Source organism: Strigops habroptila, chromosome 13, assembly GCF_004027225.2.
Source record: "Strigops habroptila isolate Jane chromosome 13, bStrHab1.2.pri, whole genome shotgun sequence".
Taxonomy (NCBI): Eukaryota; Metazoa; Chordata; class Aves; order Psittaciformes; family Psittacidae; genus Strigops; species Strigops habroptila.
The window spans coordinates 9083832-9099356 of record NC_044289.2 but is presented as its reverse complement, the minus strand read 5'-3'; the positions used below and the strand labels follow the sequence as shown (position 1 = coordinate 9099356).

The following is a 15525-nucleotide window of genomic DNA, read 5'->3' as shown; positions in this document are numbered from 1 at the left end:
TGTGGTAAAAAATGCAACATGAGCAGATGGCAAGTATTAACACATGAGATGCAGTGTCTGCCTGAAGTTGATTTAACAGTGCTCTAGGTTTCTGTCGCTGGCTTTCAGTTAGTTAAGTAGTGTTTACAAGTTAATGAATTTGTTCCACTTGGAATATTCGATGGTATGTGCCGAGGTTCAGTGGTGAAGGGATCCTTTAGGAGTCATCAAGGAAGGCAGGAGGCTTCCAGACACTGAGCTTGGGGCTTTTTTTTTTCCTTTGACTGATTTTAGCATTTTTGCCATTAATATGCAACTGAAAAAAGAGGCAGGAGGAACAACAGTAGATAGCAACACACAGCCTGTTCTCTTACATTGTGGTACTGCTTTGAGCACTGCAGTGGTACCATACCTGATAGCAGCTCCAGGTTTGAACCATGTAGCTGGCAGTTTTGTTCCTGTTGAATGTTCCTAAACCTTTGATGAGGATTTGAAAAAGAAAGTTTTAGGTAACAAAATTTTCATGCTTGTACGTGGTCTGCTTCCACTCTTGCTGTGGAAGTACGAGTGCAAACTATTCACTAGGCTGCTATATATAAATTAGCCCACATTTGGCAGCAAAAACTGCCTAGAATAGGGTGATCAAATTCAGTATATTTTGAGTTCATGCGTAAGTCTCCTTACTGCACCACCACATGCTGTCTACCTAATAACATTTGAAACTAAGCCAGCTCCAAGGATTGTATTCATAGTAAGAAACAAATATTGGTTGCTGGCAATTGACCATCATACACGCTTTTACACAGCAGATTCCTCTCTGCATAGAATGCTCCATTTGTCAAAATCACCTAAACCTGCAAACCTAGATTGTTTGTCAGGCAGCCTTTAAGCAGGAGTGCACAGAAAGAGTTAACATAATTTACTGTTTGTGCAGTGGGTGCCAAAATAGTATGTTTTAAAGGCTTAGCTGATATTTCTGGCATTAGTTTTGGAGTTTTGTAAAACAGTAGATTTGAGTTTTGTTAGGGCTTTTGTAAAACATTACTCACTTTAATAACAGTTTATTCAAACAGGACTGAAGGTCAAGTTCCTGTGTGCGAAGGGGACCATACTTAGTTCACCTTTGACTTGAAATGTAAGATCCCAGCTGGTAGGTGTGATCAGACTAGTTGCTTTGAATATGCAGGAGTGTATCTTTAATACCTAAAATCTGATAGTGATTTACTGTATCCTTTAGGGAAGGCTTCTCTCCTAAGTAAACAGTGCGTAGTTAGGTCCCATGAAGATCAGTCTGCGAGCACAGACAGCGGTGCAGCCGCTGGACACCACACCTGAGGTCCCAGGATTTGAACTACCTGGGAGATGGGATGGTTCACCCCTGTCCTGTCCCGGGCTGGGCTGGCCTCCTGCTGCGCATCACACACACATATGAGACTTGTTAACCCCTGCCTTTTATTGGGCTTTATGGATGTGTGACATCATTGGCAGCCAATCAGGAAGTGCTTTAGGGCAGAGTTTAAAAGCTATTTCATAATATATTTATATTCAGTGCAGATATTTTTGGGCTTCGGTAGCATTCATTTTGTCGCAGAGTCCATGTGTCAAGATGACTGGGGGGGGAAGGTATGAAAGTAGCATGTTTGCCCTTGTTTTTGTGTACATCAGCTGGGTGGTGAAATGCTGTACAAAGCAAAACTGATGTGCTGCAAAACAGTTATTATGGGAATGATTTTTTTCCTCCAGCAGCAGTTATGCTGAGAGCCACTCTTGGGCGATTGTTGCATGCTCCCTGCTACACTGCTCCGGCTTAAGCAGCCAGACCTGCAAGTATTTCCCAAGCTGCTCTGGTTTGCCAGGAACAAAAATGCAGGAGTCTGCCGAAAACGTGTGTGTGTGTGAGTGCCAGAACCCCTGGCAGCTGGGCTGCCTCTGCTTGCCTTCACTCACCCCTTGTCCCAGCCCTTAGCTGGGTACCGCGGGGTTTGGCTGGCTGGGGATCCCCCTGTGCAGTGCCCATGCCTGGGTGTGTGAGGTGCCCTGCCTTGTTTTGCCTTTGCACAGCCATGCACAGCCTGTTTTATTCTCTGTTAGTTGACATAACTTTACCGTATTGAAGAACAACCGTTCACTGATAGTGACTTCCAGAAAAATCTGGTTAATCCATACAAACTCTCCACCATTCCTGTTTAACTCTTTCATTTCCAAAGTACCCCCTGTAGAAGAACCATAAAAGATTGTAAAACCAAACTATAACAGTAATTTCCAGTCTCTAACAATTTTTGGTATCCGTTGTTACTAAGACAAATCTGTGTTTCTTTATATAATATGTGTAAATGGAGTCTTGTATCACTTTTGGGACTATAATTACTTTTATTTTGAGCTGTTTCTCCTCCCACTTAAGCACTGTGGCTGTTCTCATGTCAGGTTGCTCAAGTTGCTATTCACATATGTTCCACGACATGCCTCCAAAGCATACCAGTGTAGTCCTCACTCTTTCATCCTGTTGGGATCCCAAAGAATTATCTGCTCCTGAGCAAAAGACTTGGAAAGAAGTCTTTCAGATGCTTGCTGTATCTCTAGGATGCTGTTCAGTGCTCACAAATGATTTGGAAAATGAGGCATACAATGAGATGGGAAAGCTTGTTGGTATAGTTATTTTGAGATCACAGAAGTGAACACCAACTGCAGAGAGCTGCAGCCAGACCCTGCAACGTTGAGAGACTGGGTGGAAAAACTTGTAGTCAAAATGAAATGTCAATAAATATAAGGTGATGCAAATGGGGGTGATGTGAGTGAGCCCCACAGGTTTGGTATTGGTCTTTGAGCTTGCATTTTGCACTAAAGAAAGGTATCATGAAGTAACCACGATGGCCTCATGAAAACCTTCAGCTCACGGGTCAGTAGCAGGCAGGAAAGAAAATTGCATGTTAGGGATTATTACAAAACGTACAAAGAAAGAAAATAAAAACCTTCTTGTGCCCCTCTGTGGCTTCATCCTTAAAAGTGACTGAAGTTGTGGTCCTATTGCAGCAGAACTAGAAAATGCATCTGGACCAGGAGGTTGGAACCACATCCCTTTGGGAAACAGCACAGCACACTATGGCTTTAGTTCTCTTTTCCACACTGAAGAAGAATGCACTGGAGTTCTTTGAATTCTAAAATCGCATGAGGCAATAAGTTAGAAATTATTCTCAAGAAATAGCCTCAAAATTAACTAAAGGAGGGTTTTTTCCATGCAGCGTATCACCCAAATTTTGAGCTCACTATTGCAGTTGTAAATGAAAGAAGATTTAGGTATGTTACACTTGATCAAAGTCATTTAGCACAGTTACCTTTCTATTTCTAGGAACCTGCATGCTCCAAATTCCTGTCGGTTAGGAGAGTATTCAAGGCAGGAACGCTGCATACTGGCCCTGTTTTTATACTCTAAGCATCAGCCGTTGGTCTCAGCTGGAGACAGGACATTAAGCTTTGATTTGACAGTGTAAGCATGCTGGCTAGTCTTGTATTTGTGGACAAATTTCTTCTTGTACTACAGTAGAACAGCATCACAGCCGCTGACTAGAGGTTGACATACAAGCCAAACCTCATTGATCTCTGTTTCCTGCTGTATTACTCTTGGAAACTGAGTGTAATTTTCCATCTCCTGTGACTTGTGGGTGGGTCAGTGTGTTTGTCTGAATGCCTTCCCAATGAGCATTAGGATCCTGTATATTTTGCCAGGCTAAATCTAACACTTCCAGTTTTGCCACATTTCTGGTATCTGCTGGATTCTCCAAGGTGCCGTGTGCTCTCAGTTCCCATTGCCTTACATGGGAACACAGTAGGACTAGGATCTATCTCGTTGAATGCTTTCCCTTTATGAATGTTTTTCCTAGCACTGTTCCCTTATTAGGAATGTTGAGTTTGTTCTAACTGTGAAGTCATCAGGAATGACATGACTATGGGGTAACTGCAGATAAGGGGAGAGCAGTTGATATCCTGTACCTCGTGCTTAGGAAGTCTTTTGATACAGACACCCACATCTTTCTATTCAAATTGGGATGTTATGATGTAGATGGGTGGACTACTAGATAGGTGAAAATACTGACTGGATCATTAGACAGACAAGGTGGTTGTTAATGGCTTGTATTCCACCTGGATGCTAGTTACAGGTGTAGTTTGTCAGACATTTGCCTAATACCTTTATCAGTGACCTTGGAGGAGCAGGCAGGATGCCCTCTCCTCAAGGGGTGTGCTCCACAACAGGGCTGCCTTTCTGAGGACACCAGCTGGCCAGAGGGATGTGCTCACCTGAATCTTAGTGAATTCAGCAATGACAAGCACTAAATCCTGTACCTGGCAAGGACTAACACCCTGGAATAAATAGCCCAGAAATGCTGAATTTAAAGCTTATGGTTAATGTGATGAAGACCATAGGCACAGTTCAGGTAATTTATTGCCTCTGTGCCTCAGTTACAATCACTGAATAATATAAGTTAGAACTTTTGGAGGTCATCAGGTCCCAGCTCGCTGCTGAAAGCAGGGCTGGCTGAAGTGAGACTGGGCTGCCCGGGGCCTCATCCAGTCAAGTTCTGACTTCTCCAAGAAGGGAGATTTTGCAGCCTCTCTGGGCACCCTTTGCAAACTTTGACCACGTTTTTTCCCTTACGTCTGATCTGTATTCTTCTTTCTGCAACGTATATCCATTGCCTGAGGGTTTTCTTTTGCTATGCAGCTGTGAGTTGAGTTCAGCCCTGTTTTCTCTGTAAGCAGCTCTGTCTTCAGTCATTAGATAGCTGAAGACATCAACTAAATTGCACTTTTCTTCAGGCCAAAGAAACTGGCTGTCTCAGTCTCTTCTCGTAATGGATATGCTCCATGCCTTGAGCCTTTTGATTGTCCTCTGCTGGACTTGCTCCAAGTCTGTCAGTCCAGCAACTCCTTCATGAACTGGGAAGCTCAAAACCAGACACAGGACTTCAGATGCAGTCTTGTGCCAAAATAGAGGGACCATCACATCCCTCAGCCTGTTGGTTGTGCTCATACTGACACCAGCATGCTGTTAGCTTCCCTCAGTGCCAGAGAACTCTGCTGAGTCAGGTTCAGTTTCTGGTCCCTGAGGACCACCAGTACTTCTTTCTGCAAGGCTGCATTCTAACCAGCTGTAAATGAGGTTGGCAAAGCACTGCTCTTACTAGGTCTGTGCTGACTTTTTTCAATCACCTCTTTTTCTTTGAAGTGTTGGAAATGGATTCCAAAAAGATTTGGTCCGTATATTCTTTGAGGCTGAGGTTCAGCTGAATATCCTGTAGATCCCCCTGTCTTCCTCCTTGGCCTTCTTGAAGACAAGCATGACATTTGGCTTTCTTTCATCATTAAGAACCTCTGATTGCCCTGACCTTTAAGATGACTGACTGCAGCCTCACAATGATGTGAACCAGCACCCTGAGCATCCTCAAATGCAGCCATCTGGTCCCATGGGTTTTGTTGAGGTTTTTTCTGCCCTTTTTTTAATACCAGTTTGCTGTGATAGTCCCTGTTTGGATCTGCCCCTGTCTTAAGCACTTCCTTAGATTGCGCCTCTAGGCAGGGACCTGGGAATTCTGGGAGCAGACCTTGCAGTAAAAACCAAAGAATGTACGAAGTTACCTTACTAGTAAAAGGAGAATACTTGTGTTAGAAGGACATGAGGGTCAAATGTCCTGTTTCTGCCCTTTGTGCTCCTGCAGGTAGAATTGCTGGGTACTATTGTTATTATTTAACTCAGTTTATCTCATTCTTTCTCTCACTCCTCTTCCCTTTTGGCTTTCCTGAAGATTAACGCATGAGGAGCAGCCCCAAATATATTACTGCTTCTTGATCAGGAACAAACGGAGAGGCTGAGAGTGCTGAAGCGGGGGCAGTCTGGCACAGCCTGTCAGAGCACTCACAAATGGCAACAGCAAAACAAATCCAGATTTTCCTTTTTAAAGAACACGCTCCTTCTGGCAACAGTGTATCAGGAAAATGCTTGTATTAGTGAGGAGCTGGATCCATCGCTGAAGAGAGGAAAGCCTGGTGGGTAACATGCCTAAGCCCAAAACCTTGGACTGTACACTTAGGGAGAACACATTTTGCAGTGCGAGTCTGCAAAGTGGTCGCATCTCTTCTGCATCCCACACTCTTTTGGCAGGAGAAGAGCTGCTGCATCCCTGTGTTTCTGTCTCCTCACTGAACAGCTCATAAACTGGGCTTTCCCATGGCCTCAGCAGCGTTATTGATTTGTGCAGTCATCGTTATTGAGCTGTTGAATAGATCTTTGCTGAAGAGATTGGGGGGGGAAAGGATGTTGTTGTGGTTTTTTTCTCCTGTGCTTTTTCTAAATTCTCTTGACTTTAGGTATTTCATTACTATTTATGGAATGAAAATAGCTGTTTGACCATTTTCCATGTTTTCATGCAATTGTACTGCGCAAAGGGAAGCCTGATTTATCCTTCCCTTGAAGAGATTCTAGTCATAAGTCAGAAGTGAAAGGTAGTTGTTAGTGACTAATTTCAGCCAAAAGGATATATGTGATGTTTTTTGGAGCTTGCATGGAACTGACCTTCCTCTGAAGTGCTTACACAAAATGTTTAGGACAAAAGGAAGAAAAAGCTTATGATTTGTGATGGGGATGATAATATGATTATGCTAAGAAGGATAAAACATGTGCCTCTGAGTTACCAAGCAAACAGGTGAGGGAATAAACTTCATTCTAATTGGTAAATTCCCTATTTCCATTGTGTATTAGTTACTCCATGAGCTGTTCACAGTCAGTCTGTGAACTATTTACTGTGCTTTTGAGACCCATAACTAATGAGATTTGATACGATTGCCTTATGTTTGGGAACAGTTTGCCTGAAAGTTTATATTGTTCTCTAATTAGGAGACTAGTAACAGACCTCCATAGAAAGGATTTTTATTTCCCCCCCTATCTGTTGGTCAATCAGATATAAGAAAATGGATGTAAGAGTCAATAATCACCGGGAAAGCCTTCACAGTAACCCCACAGGCTTGAAGGAAAAGGGGAAGGTAAGATGGTCCTCAGACAGACTTCTGTAAAGAGCGGATGTGCAGAGGTTGTTACTGGAAGCTGTTGTATGTGCTGTGCTGAGGTCGGGTATCCACCTTGACTGACTACAGCTGATGATGGGCACAGGTACCAGAGTCAGGAAAGACTTCGGTATGTTCTCAGGAGGAGAATTCTGCCCCTTGTGCTCCTCATCCAGTCACATTCTGGGCTTATAGAATGATAGGTGAGATAGTAAGGATGCAAGTAAGATCCTTACTATCTCAGCTTTACCTTGCTGAGGTAGTAAGGATGCTGTGCGTGTGAAGTTGAGAATGGAATCCAGCTCTTGGAAGCCATGCTGGGTAAAATACATAAATTGTGGGAGATGAGCAAAAACTGGGCTCAGAAGCTGTGTTCTGAAAATTGAAGTGGTTTGACGTTACTATGTTTGCCTTAGGACAGAAGCTGCTACTAGAGCAGAACTTACACCCATGCTCTGGCTTTTGCAATTAATAGTTTTGGCACCTTAGTACAAACCTGCCTTCATCAGTGATTGGAGGCAGATTGCCAGATTCAGCAGGGATGGCTCTGATGTGGCAACACGCTTCCTTTGCTGACTGAGAGAAAAATAACCTCTGGGGGAGAATGGGGAGGACAGCTGTTGGTGGTGAAGTCTTCAACCCGTGCTGCGGGCTCTACTAGAGTTCTCCTGTCAGTCCTGATTTAAGTCTGGGCTCTGCCATGACTTGCTGGGACATATCACACAACCTTGGTTTCCCAAGGTGCAGATGTGTTTGACTGGTTTGTAAGGTTGTTGTTGGGATTAATCTTCAGCCTTCAGTCTGCTTTGACGTTGCTAATTGAGAGGTGATTTCTTGACACTGGTTAAACACCTTTGAGAAGCTTCAAGAAACTTCTGAGAAGTTACGTTACTTAGTGAAGGGTAAGCCTTCACACTGGTTTTACACTGCTTGATTCTACCCATTTGTGTAGATAAAGTGCTATGTTGTATCTTCAGTGACATGTTTACTCAGCACATGCTGTAGAAGAGCTGAATTTCATTTGTCTTGGCACAGCGGGGCTGGTAGCCCCACAAATGGTAGATAAGAATTACCATGGAGGCAGCCTAAAGAAGAGAGGTCTCTATATGGCAGTAGCGGACGTCAGACCCCTTGTTCTCTTTAAAAACATCTTTATTAAATGACTTTCTTGGCCCACAGCAAGTGTTTTAACAGAGAAGAACATGTGGGTGAGGATTTGTTGTGCTCAGCATCAGAGCTCATGTGTGAAGACACATTTTGGTTCTTTAATTCATACCTTTCCCCCAAGTGTGTCTCAGGAGTCGCCCAGCGCTGTGCTGGATGGGCTGGCAGCAATCAAAGGGCGGCTGGTTGGGAAGTCAAAGTTGATAGGTTTTGAAGAAGTATGCTGAACTTTAAATCTGTTTTAGTGGAAATGGAAATTATTTTACCATTGTTATATAAAATTATATTAAAAATTAAGATCAAGAGGAATCCAAATGGACATTTTTGAAACTTCGTTGGAAAAAAGTGAGACTGGTTGCTTGATTTTGGAGCTGCTGAAGAAACAAGCTTCAGTTTTTGCCATAGACCTGAAGTCTGGGCATTGATTTAATACCTGCGAGAATGACCAAATCTGAAAAGTAACTCTTGCCAGATAGCCAAGAATCCCCTTTTATCTTTCCTAGCAGAACCCAGATTTCTGTTGCAGATCTCTGCAGAGAAGTGTTCCTTGAGCTGCTCTGTTTTCTTTGGATATCTGCAGCAGTGCTGATCCACTCCAGAGAGCTTGGCGGCTTTTCACTGTAAACTAACAGGAGCAAAGATGTTTATTGATGTCAAGAGAAAGGTATTTTAGTGCTGCTTCAGGTGGTAGGCGGCAGATGTGAAAGAAATGGATTCAGGAGTTCTGGAAACATGAAGAGTACTTCAGGGAAAATCACTGCCACAGTCCAACAGAGTGGACAAAATCACAGAATCATAGAATAGTTATTTTTTATTATTGTTCCTTTCTCTGCTTTGAAGCTGCAGAATTGATCAGTTCAGAGGGATAACTACCCCAGTACAGTTATTGTAAAGACATCTAAGGCTTTAAATTCAGTAGCCTTAAAGGAGACTGTTTTGGTGCCACTGAACAATTGCTGTCAGAGTAAGAATGCAGGTTCAAGTTAGCATCTGCATTTCCAGAGATGCAATATATGGAAGGTTAACTTTCTTCTATGTGAAATAAAAACCATCCTGCTTTTTGTAGGTAATCTACTCTTTTCTCTGCCTGTGAAAGCAGCTCAGTGTTTTAGCTGTGGTGGTCAGGCACCCCACAACAGCCTGGGTAAACACACTGTTTGGAATAGGGTCAGAAATCCTTATAATGGTGCCAAACCTTTCTGCTGTGACTGTACCAGTGCCCTGCACCACAAAGAGACCTTACCCACTGCACTTGCCTGGCTGCTTCCTGGCGTGTGTTCATTATGCATGTGGGCAGGTGAAGTGCTGCCTGTTCCTGATCTGCTTGGGAGGCTGTTGGGAACGAAAAGAGCCAGGCATGGACAGTGAATTGGTCTAGCTGGGCTGAGCTCATGGTCCCGGAGGATTGATGCCCTGCATCTGCGTTGTAAGAGCAGTACCAAAATGGGTTTCTGGATCCATTCTCAGATAGAAGGGAAACGATTTTCTGTGTCCACATCAGCAGTTCTTCGAGCACTTGCCTTAAATGTAATGTTGCTGTGCAGGCTGACTGAAGCCTAGCAATGAAAATGGAAACAAGCAAACACACCCAGGCCGGCATTTGTTTTTCTTCAATAGAAGGCAGAATCTAATTGTCTGTGAATTAAGCTGTTCCCTGGATGTGATACAACCTGTAAGTGACCACCTTTTGACCCAGCTTTGCTGTTCTGATGCTGGATTGCAGTTGTCAGAGTAACCACTGTGCTCTTAAATGGGTCATTTTCTTCCTGCTCTCACATATTTAGCTCTATCCACCGGGGGCCTGGCTTTCAGGGGCTTCAAACTCTATCTCTCAAGGGGTGCTTTTAGTGCCTTAGATATTATGTCACACAACGTGTCTCCCTGGATAACTTGACTGCCTGTTAAAATGCAACTGACTGAAGTCCCTAAAGCTGCAACCAGAAGTTCTAATCTTTCAGGCATGATTCTACATGCCATTTCCTTTATTTGCCTGCAAGTGCAGAGTTGTTGTGCATACTTTATTTTTCAAAAGCTCTCACAAATGTTTTAATCCTTTCATTTCTACTATTTGATCTACCTTCATCTGAGCTTGTTATACTGCCTTCCAAATGCTAAATTCCTCCCTAATTGTTTTAATCCTAATTTCCTCAGTTTATTCGCTCATTGTTGGATCTTTAAGTTCATTAATAGTTTGCAAGTTTGGGACAACGTATACAGAGATGTTTCCAGCTTGTGTATTTCAGATACAATGTGAGCTTGCTCCACTATGCTCTCCTGTCTAAAGCCTCACCTAAGAGGTAAGAGGAGAAATAAGGGTATGTATTTGCACTGGATAGGTGCCATAAGTGCTCATAGACACCAGAAATGGTGTCTATGCTCATAGAAATGGCAGAACCTTGCCCAAGGTCTTTGTAGCCTGGATTAGACATAAGCACAGTTTAGTCTTAATGCCACTGCGCCGTCAGCAAGCCACTGCTGGAGTCAGTGCCACCACTGGTTGTATGTTATGGTATGGCTGCACCTCATGAGAGCACCTACTTCCTAAGGGCCATAATCTGGCCTTTATTAGATTGTGACACACATGAATCAAGGGATCTAGAGGTGAAAGGCTCTTTGCTACTACTTAAACCTTTCTCTTCTGATGACTTCAATAGGCTTTGGAATTTCAAGATGTTTTCACCCTCTTCTCTCCCCCTGCCTCCTTAGCAGGCAACTGCATCACTTCTCCTTTAAGTTTCACAGCGGCCTGACCACAAAGGAATTGTTTCATCTTCAGTGTGTGTGATGTGCACAGCACAGAGATTCCTCATGCCCTTGTCTTTTAACCCTGTGTGGCGTTTGTGCCACTGTGAAAGCAAGCTTTTCTCAGACCCCTTTCTTGTAAAACAGTCAAGTTATATGGATTGGGATCTTTGCCTCTCATTTACTATCGATTCAGCAGCTATGCTGGAAGATAATGAAGGCTGAAGTAGTTCCTTTCATATAAGCTGGTAACGAGTATTCCTTGGTGCAAGTTTGGTGGGGGTAAATGTAAAACAGGAGGAGGCACTTTTGTAAGTATTTATGGCACAGTTACAGTATATAGAAAACATACAGCATCTGCAGGTCAGAAGGGAACAAGTGTATCTATGGATCATTATAATAAGGTATTATTCATCAAAGCATCAGATTACTGTTGCAAGGATCTCAAAAAAACCCCCAACCCTATCATTTCAATCATGGCATCATTTATTTGGAGGAATTCTGGATAATAAGTGCTAAGAATAAGAAGTTCTAAAATAACTGGTTACAAATAGAGTGGGACAGTGGTTTCATGAGCTGTGGGCAATCCTGAGTCTGCTTTTAGAGAGGCTCATGTCCTTAGTTAAGTTCGATTGCTCTGATCAGGACATTCTGCAGTTTGTCACCCAGCTTATTCAGTTCAGTTACTGTAATTCATAACACACTTCCTGGTGTGACCACTGGCAATATTGTTCTAGAAATGAAGGACACATTATTTCCCTTTGAAAATTGGAGTGACTTTCAACTTTCCTTGCTCTCTGCTTTTATTTTAGGGAAAACACAGGAAACGTTGGTATTCCCTGTGACTTGTTACAGCTGGCTGTTTTACTGCTGCTTTGGTTAGGGGGTTTTCTCCTATTTTGCAGAGGTGAACCTCATTACTAGCAGTTGTTATATGATCAATTCAGATTCTTCATCATGTCTCAGCGGTTGTGACTGCTGATTTCCAATCTTAGTTTACATTTTACATTTAGTATTCTGCCCATTAAGAGGAGCCCATCTCCTTTTGTTTGGTTCTGTGCATAAAAACTTCAAACCCACATGCATCTGGTGATGATTAGGTTTCTCCCCCCAGCAGAGTGTGTATATTCTAATAGGTAGCACATGCCCCTCTGGAGCGGGGTATTGATCTGCAGGATGTGCAAATCAGAAGTTGATCAGCAGAACCCCTGTGCATGCTGCAGCTCTGCCAGCCAGTACCTCGGTCATACTGCAAATGAGTGTTTACCTCTTAAATTGTGCCTAGATGGATATGGAGAGCCAGTGTCTGTTCCAAAGAATTAGCAGCGGATGTTTGTAACCAGCTGCACAGCTTGAAACACATGAATGAGAATTACATACAAATAAATCTGAGGATTACATCTAAATAGCAAACTTCTCTGGCAATACGTTTAGGACCTGAAGACCATTAGCTTTATGGCAAAGACAGGCTCTTCATCTTCCATTGAGACTGTGATTTTAGCTAGAGGTTTGAATTGCTGCACTACAGAAAAATGATTTTATCTATCTATATCATCTCCTCAATTCAGAGTTAATCAATTATTTGAATTCTTAAACATCCCAGAAGCAAACCCAAATCCCTTTCTGCATTTCTTCTGTAGTCAGTATTTTCCAGGGTTACCAATTAATTTGCATTTTTCTGAGCTATAAAGCTAATTTCCCCTGTGTTCTACTCTATTTTTATCAGTTCACTATTAATCCAGCTGATTGCCAAGTCAGTAGAATCAGGTGTGAAAGAAAACTTCACACTGTCAGCATTGGTTACAAAGCCGATGATCTTGTACTGGAAAGTAACCTCAGTTCTGAGCTGCTGATTCCCCCCACCCCGTGTGTCTTACATTGTCAATTCCCTAAAGTGTTGTTGCCTGTTCTTTAGCAGTAAGATTAATTTCTGTCCTATTTTCTTTCAGAGACACCCTCTGTCAGCAGCACACCCCTGTGACCTGCCAAAACTACTGAACCGAAGACTTTTTTCCTATGAACTATGTAGGTACCACGTCTCAAAATAATTTTTGGCTACTAGAAAGTTTCTGGGAAAGACTGCCCGAGTTGCTTCTCACAGTTCATACTTTATGGCATTAGGAAGAAGCAACTGTTACATTTCAGATCTTTGGCTAGCATCTGCAGGGGAAGCTAAAAGTTTCTGATCATATTGTAGCTATATAGAGGCTGGAACATTTAAGATTCGATCATAGTGGTTTGCACTTCATCAGCTTCTGAAATCAGTGGAGAGGATGTGCAAATCCTCTTTTACCTTCACGTTTTTATACCTCAGATGGTCAGAAGGTTGAAGAGTGCTCTGGAAGCATGCTAAAGCTGTGATGTGCTAATAGTGCCAGCTTCACTATGCACAAATGATCAGATTTTACAAGAGAAGCCCATGTCAGAATTTAGAAGTTCAATAGACAGCACATGGATGGCTAAAGCTCCCAGCACTCTACTTCAGACTAGGAACAGGGGGTTATGAGCTGTTGTGTAATGTAAGTAAGTTGAATGGTATAAATAAACTGTCTGCAAAGCTGTTATGGACCTTTGGGTGTGCTGCTTTGTGATGCAGATGCTCTTTAGCAGGACCAGGAGTAGCACAGTTCATCTCGGCACCTGGAGCTTTATTTCCAAATAGGTGTAGGGAAACAAAACCCACTCAGTTCTCTGAAGAAGGAGCACTAGGAAGAGAAGGTTATACACTTGATTGGCTTTACATACATTCACACAGCACAGTATGAAGAGAGAGAAATAAATGCTCTTGTTTTAAAAATACCTGTGGAAAAGCTCAAGATGGAGGATCCAATGCAAATTCTGTGAAGGGGAAAAAAGCAGCTTATGGTGCAAGTAAAGCTACATGGCTTTGAGTAACCATGGAGACCAATGCTTTTCTGCTGCAGAAATAAATGAACTCAACCTTTTCATATTTATTAGTGGGACTGATGATGAAAGATAGATAAAGTCAAATTAAAACGTAAAGCACTAGAAGTCAGATCTAGTCAGTGTCTCTGCCCCTGCAATGCAGGTTATTGTAATGGATTATTACAAAGGAGCTGGTGTTACAGTGAGGCAGATTAAGTTATGAGAGGAACAGAAGACACTTTAGTTATACCAACCTGTTTATCCAAATAGCAGCTGCTTTATTAACAGAAATGAAGAGACAGTTCACACAACATACTCCTGAAATCTTTTGGGTTTTGGTAAAAATGGAAATAAACTTGTTTTAACACCACAGCAGCGTATGAAATAAACGTATGGCAAAATGGCAAAGTGTTTACTGTAACTATTTGGATATTTGAAACCTACTCATTTCTTGGTGGGGAGAATTAGAGAATTTTCCTATAAAAATACAGGAGGAATGTTCAGATTTCTGTCTTGAAAATACAACTCAAGGGGTTAAATATTAATTGGCAAGTTCTTGCTACCGAAATGTTGCTGCTGAACAGAGGATGGCAGCATTAAATGTCACTTGAACTTGCAGTAGGTTAAAAGCTTGTGAAATAAAATTTCAACGCAGATATTTCTGCAGCATCATGTAAAGGTTTTGAGTAGAAGTCCCAGTACAGATTAAGGGTTAAGTCACAGCACCCAAAGGGAAATGCTGAGATCAAATGTGACTTTAGTGTGTGATGTACCAGACAGAAAACAGAGTTTAGCAAAAGCCATCTGTCTGTCCCTGCTGGAAAATAACTGTTTAGTTTGGAGAGAAGCTTATTGGCTGTAACATGCTTCAAGGAGTGAGGGGGGAGGATGGAAGGAGAGGAGTGTGCTAAAAGAAGGGAGCGTGTACTTGCTGAACCACTGCACTCAGCTGCAGGTCACTGCAGTGAGCAGTGCTACCAAGTAGCAGTTATTACCAGCCCGTACGAACACTCACAGCAATAAAGCATCCTATAAACTGCAGCTACCCTTAATGATCTCTGACTGTCCTTGGCACTCTGGGGTATTCCTCAAAAGCCAAATTACAGGTCACACCAGCTCAGAAAGCTGGTTCTTTTTGTTGTACAAAGCTATCTTGTGTCTAGAAATGATGTCTGTGCTGATAACCTCCAATTCATTCTCAGCTGTTACAACCTTCAGATTTTAGATAGCGTATTTAAAACAGAAACCACACTTCACTTTGCTTCAATTCAAATAAACTGGCTGAAAGAAATTCTTTTAAAGAGTCTTAATAGTCTTTCTGCTCTTTGTGCCAGCCAAAGCCTGGACTGACTCATGTTTTCAGGGTCTCCCACTGAATATAGAGGAATGTAAATGTCAGCCTGAGCTGGCTCCTCTGCAAGCACAGCTGGCACGTTTCTGGAGTTCTGCTATAGAACTTTAATAATGTATGTAAAAATTGGGTAACTCCCACCTCATAAAATTATAATGGTGCAATACATTACGATTACACAAACTGGCTTTAAGGGCCATTTACCTCTTCTGCTTTTTGACTTCCACAAAAATGTGTGGTTAGACTCTAATCTAGAAAGGAATTCTTGCCTAGGCTAACATCCAGATGTGAGGAGTAACTTGTTTAAAATGCTAGAATGGTTATGGCAAAACTGAAACCAACCATCCTCC

The 15525-nt window shown here is 42.4% G+C and overlaps 1 long non-coding RNA gene across 4 annotated transcripts in view; it reads left to right on the top strand.

Moving 5' to 3' along the window:
* The window catches only part of LOC115615336, a 39511-nt gene extending 25279 nt beyond the window's left edge, over positions 1–14232 (top strand). For all 4 annotated transcript variants that reach the window (XR_003994024.1, XR_003994025.1, XR_003994023.1 and 1 more), the window contains one exon: positions 12888–14232. This is a non-coding gene — a long non-coding RNA (uncharacterized LOC115615336). The remainder of the gene's footprint in view (positions 1–12887) is intronic.
* The last annotated feature ends 1293 nt before the right edge of the window (positions 14233–15525 follow it).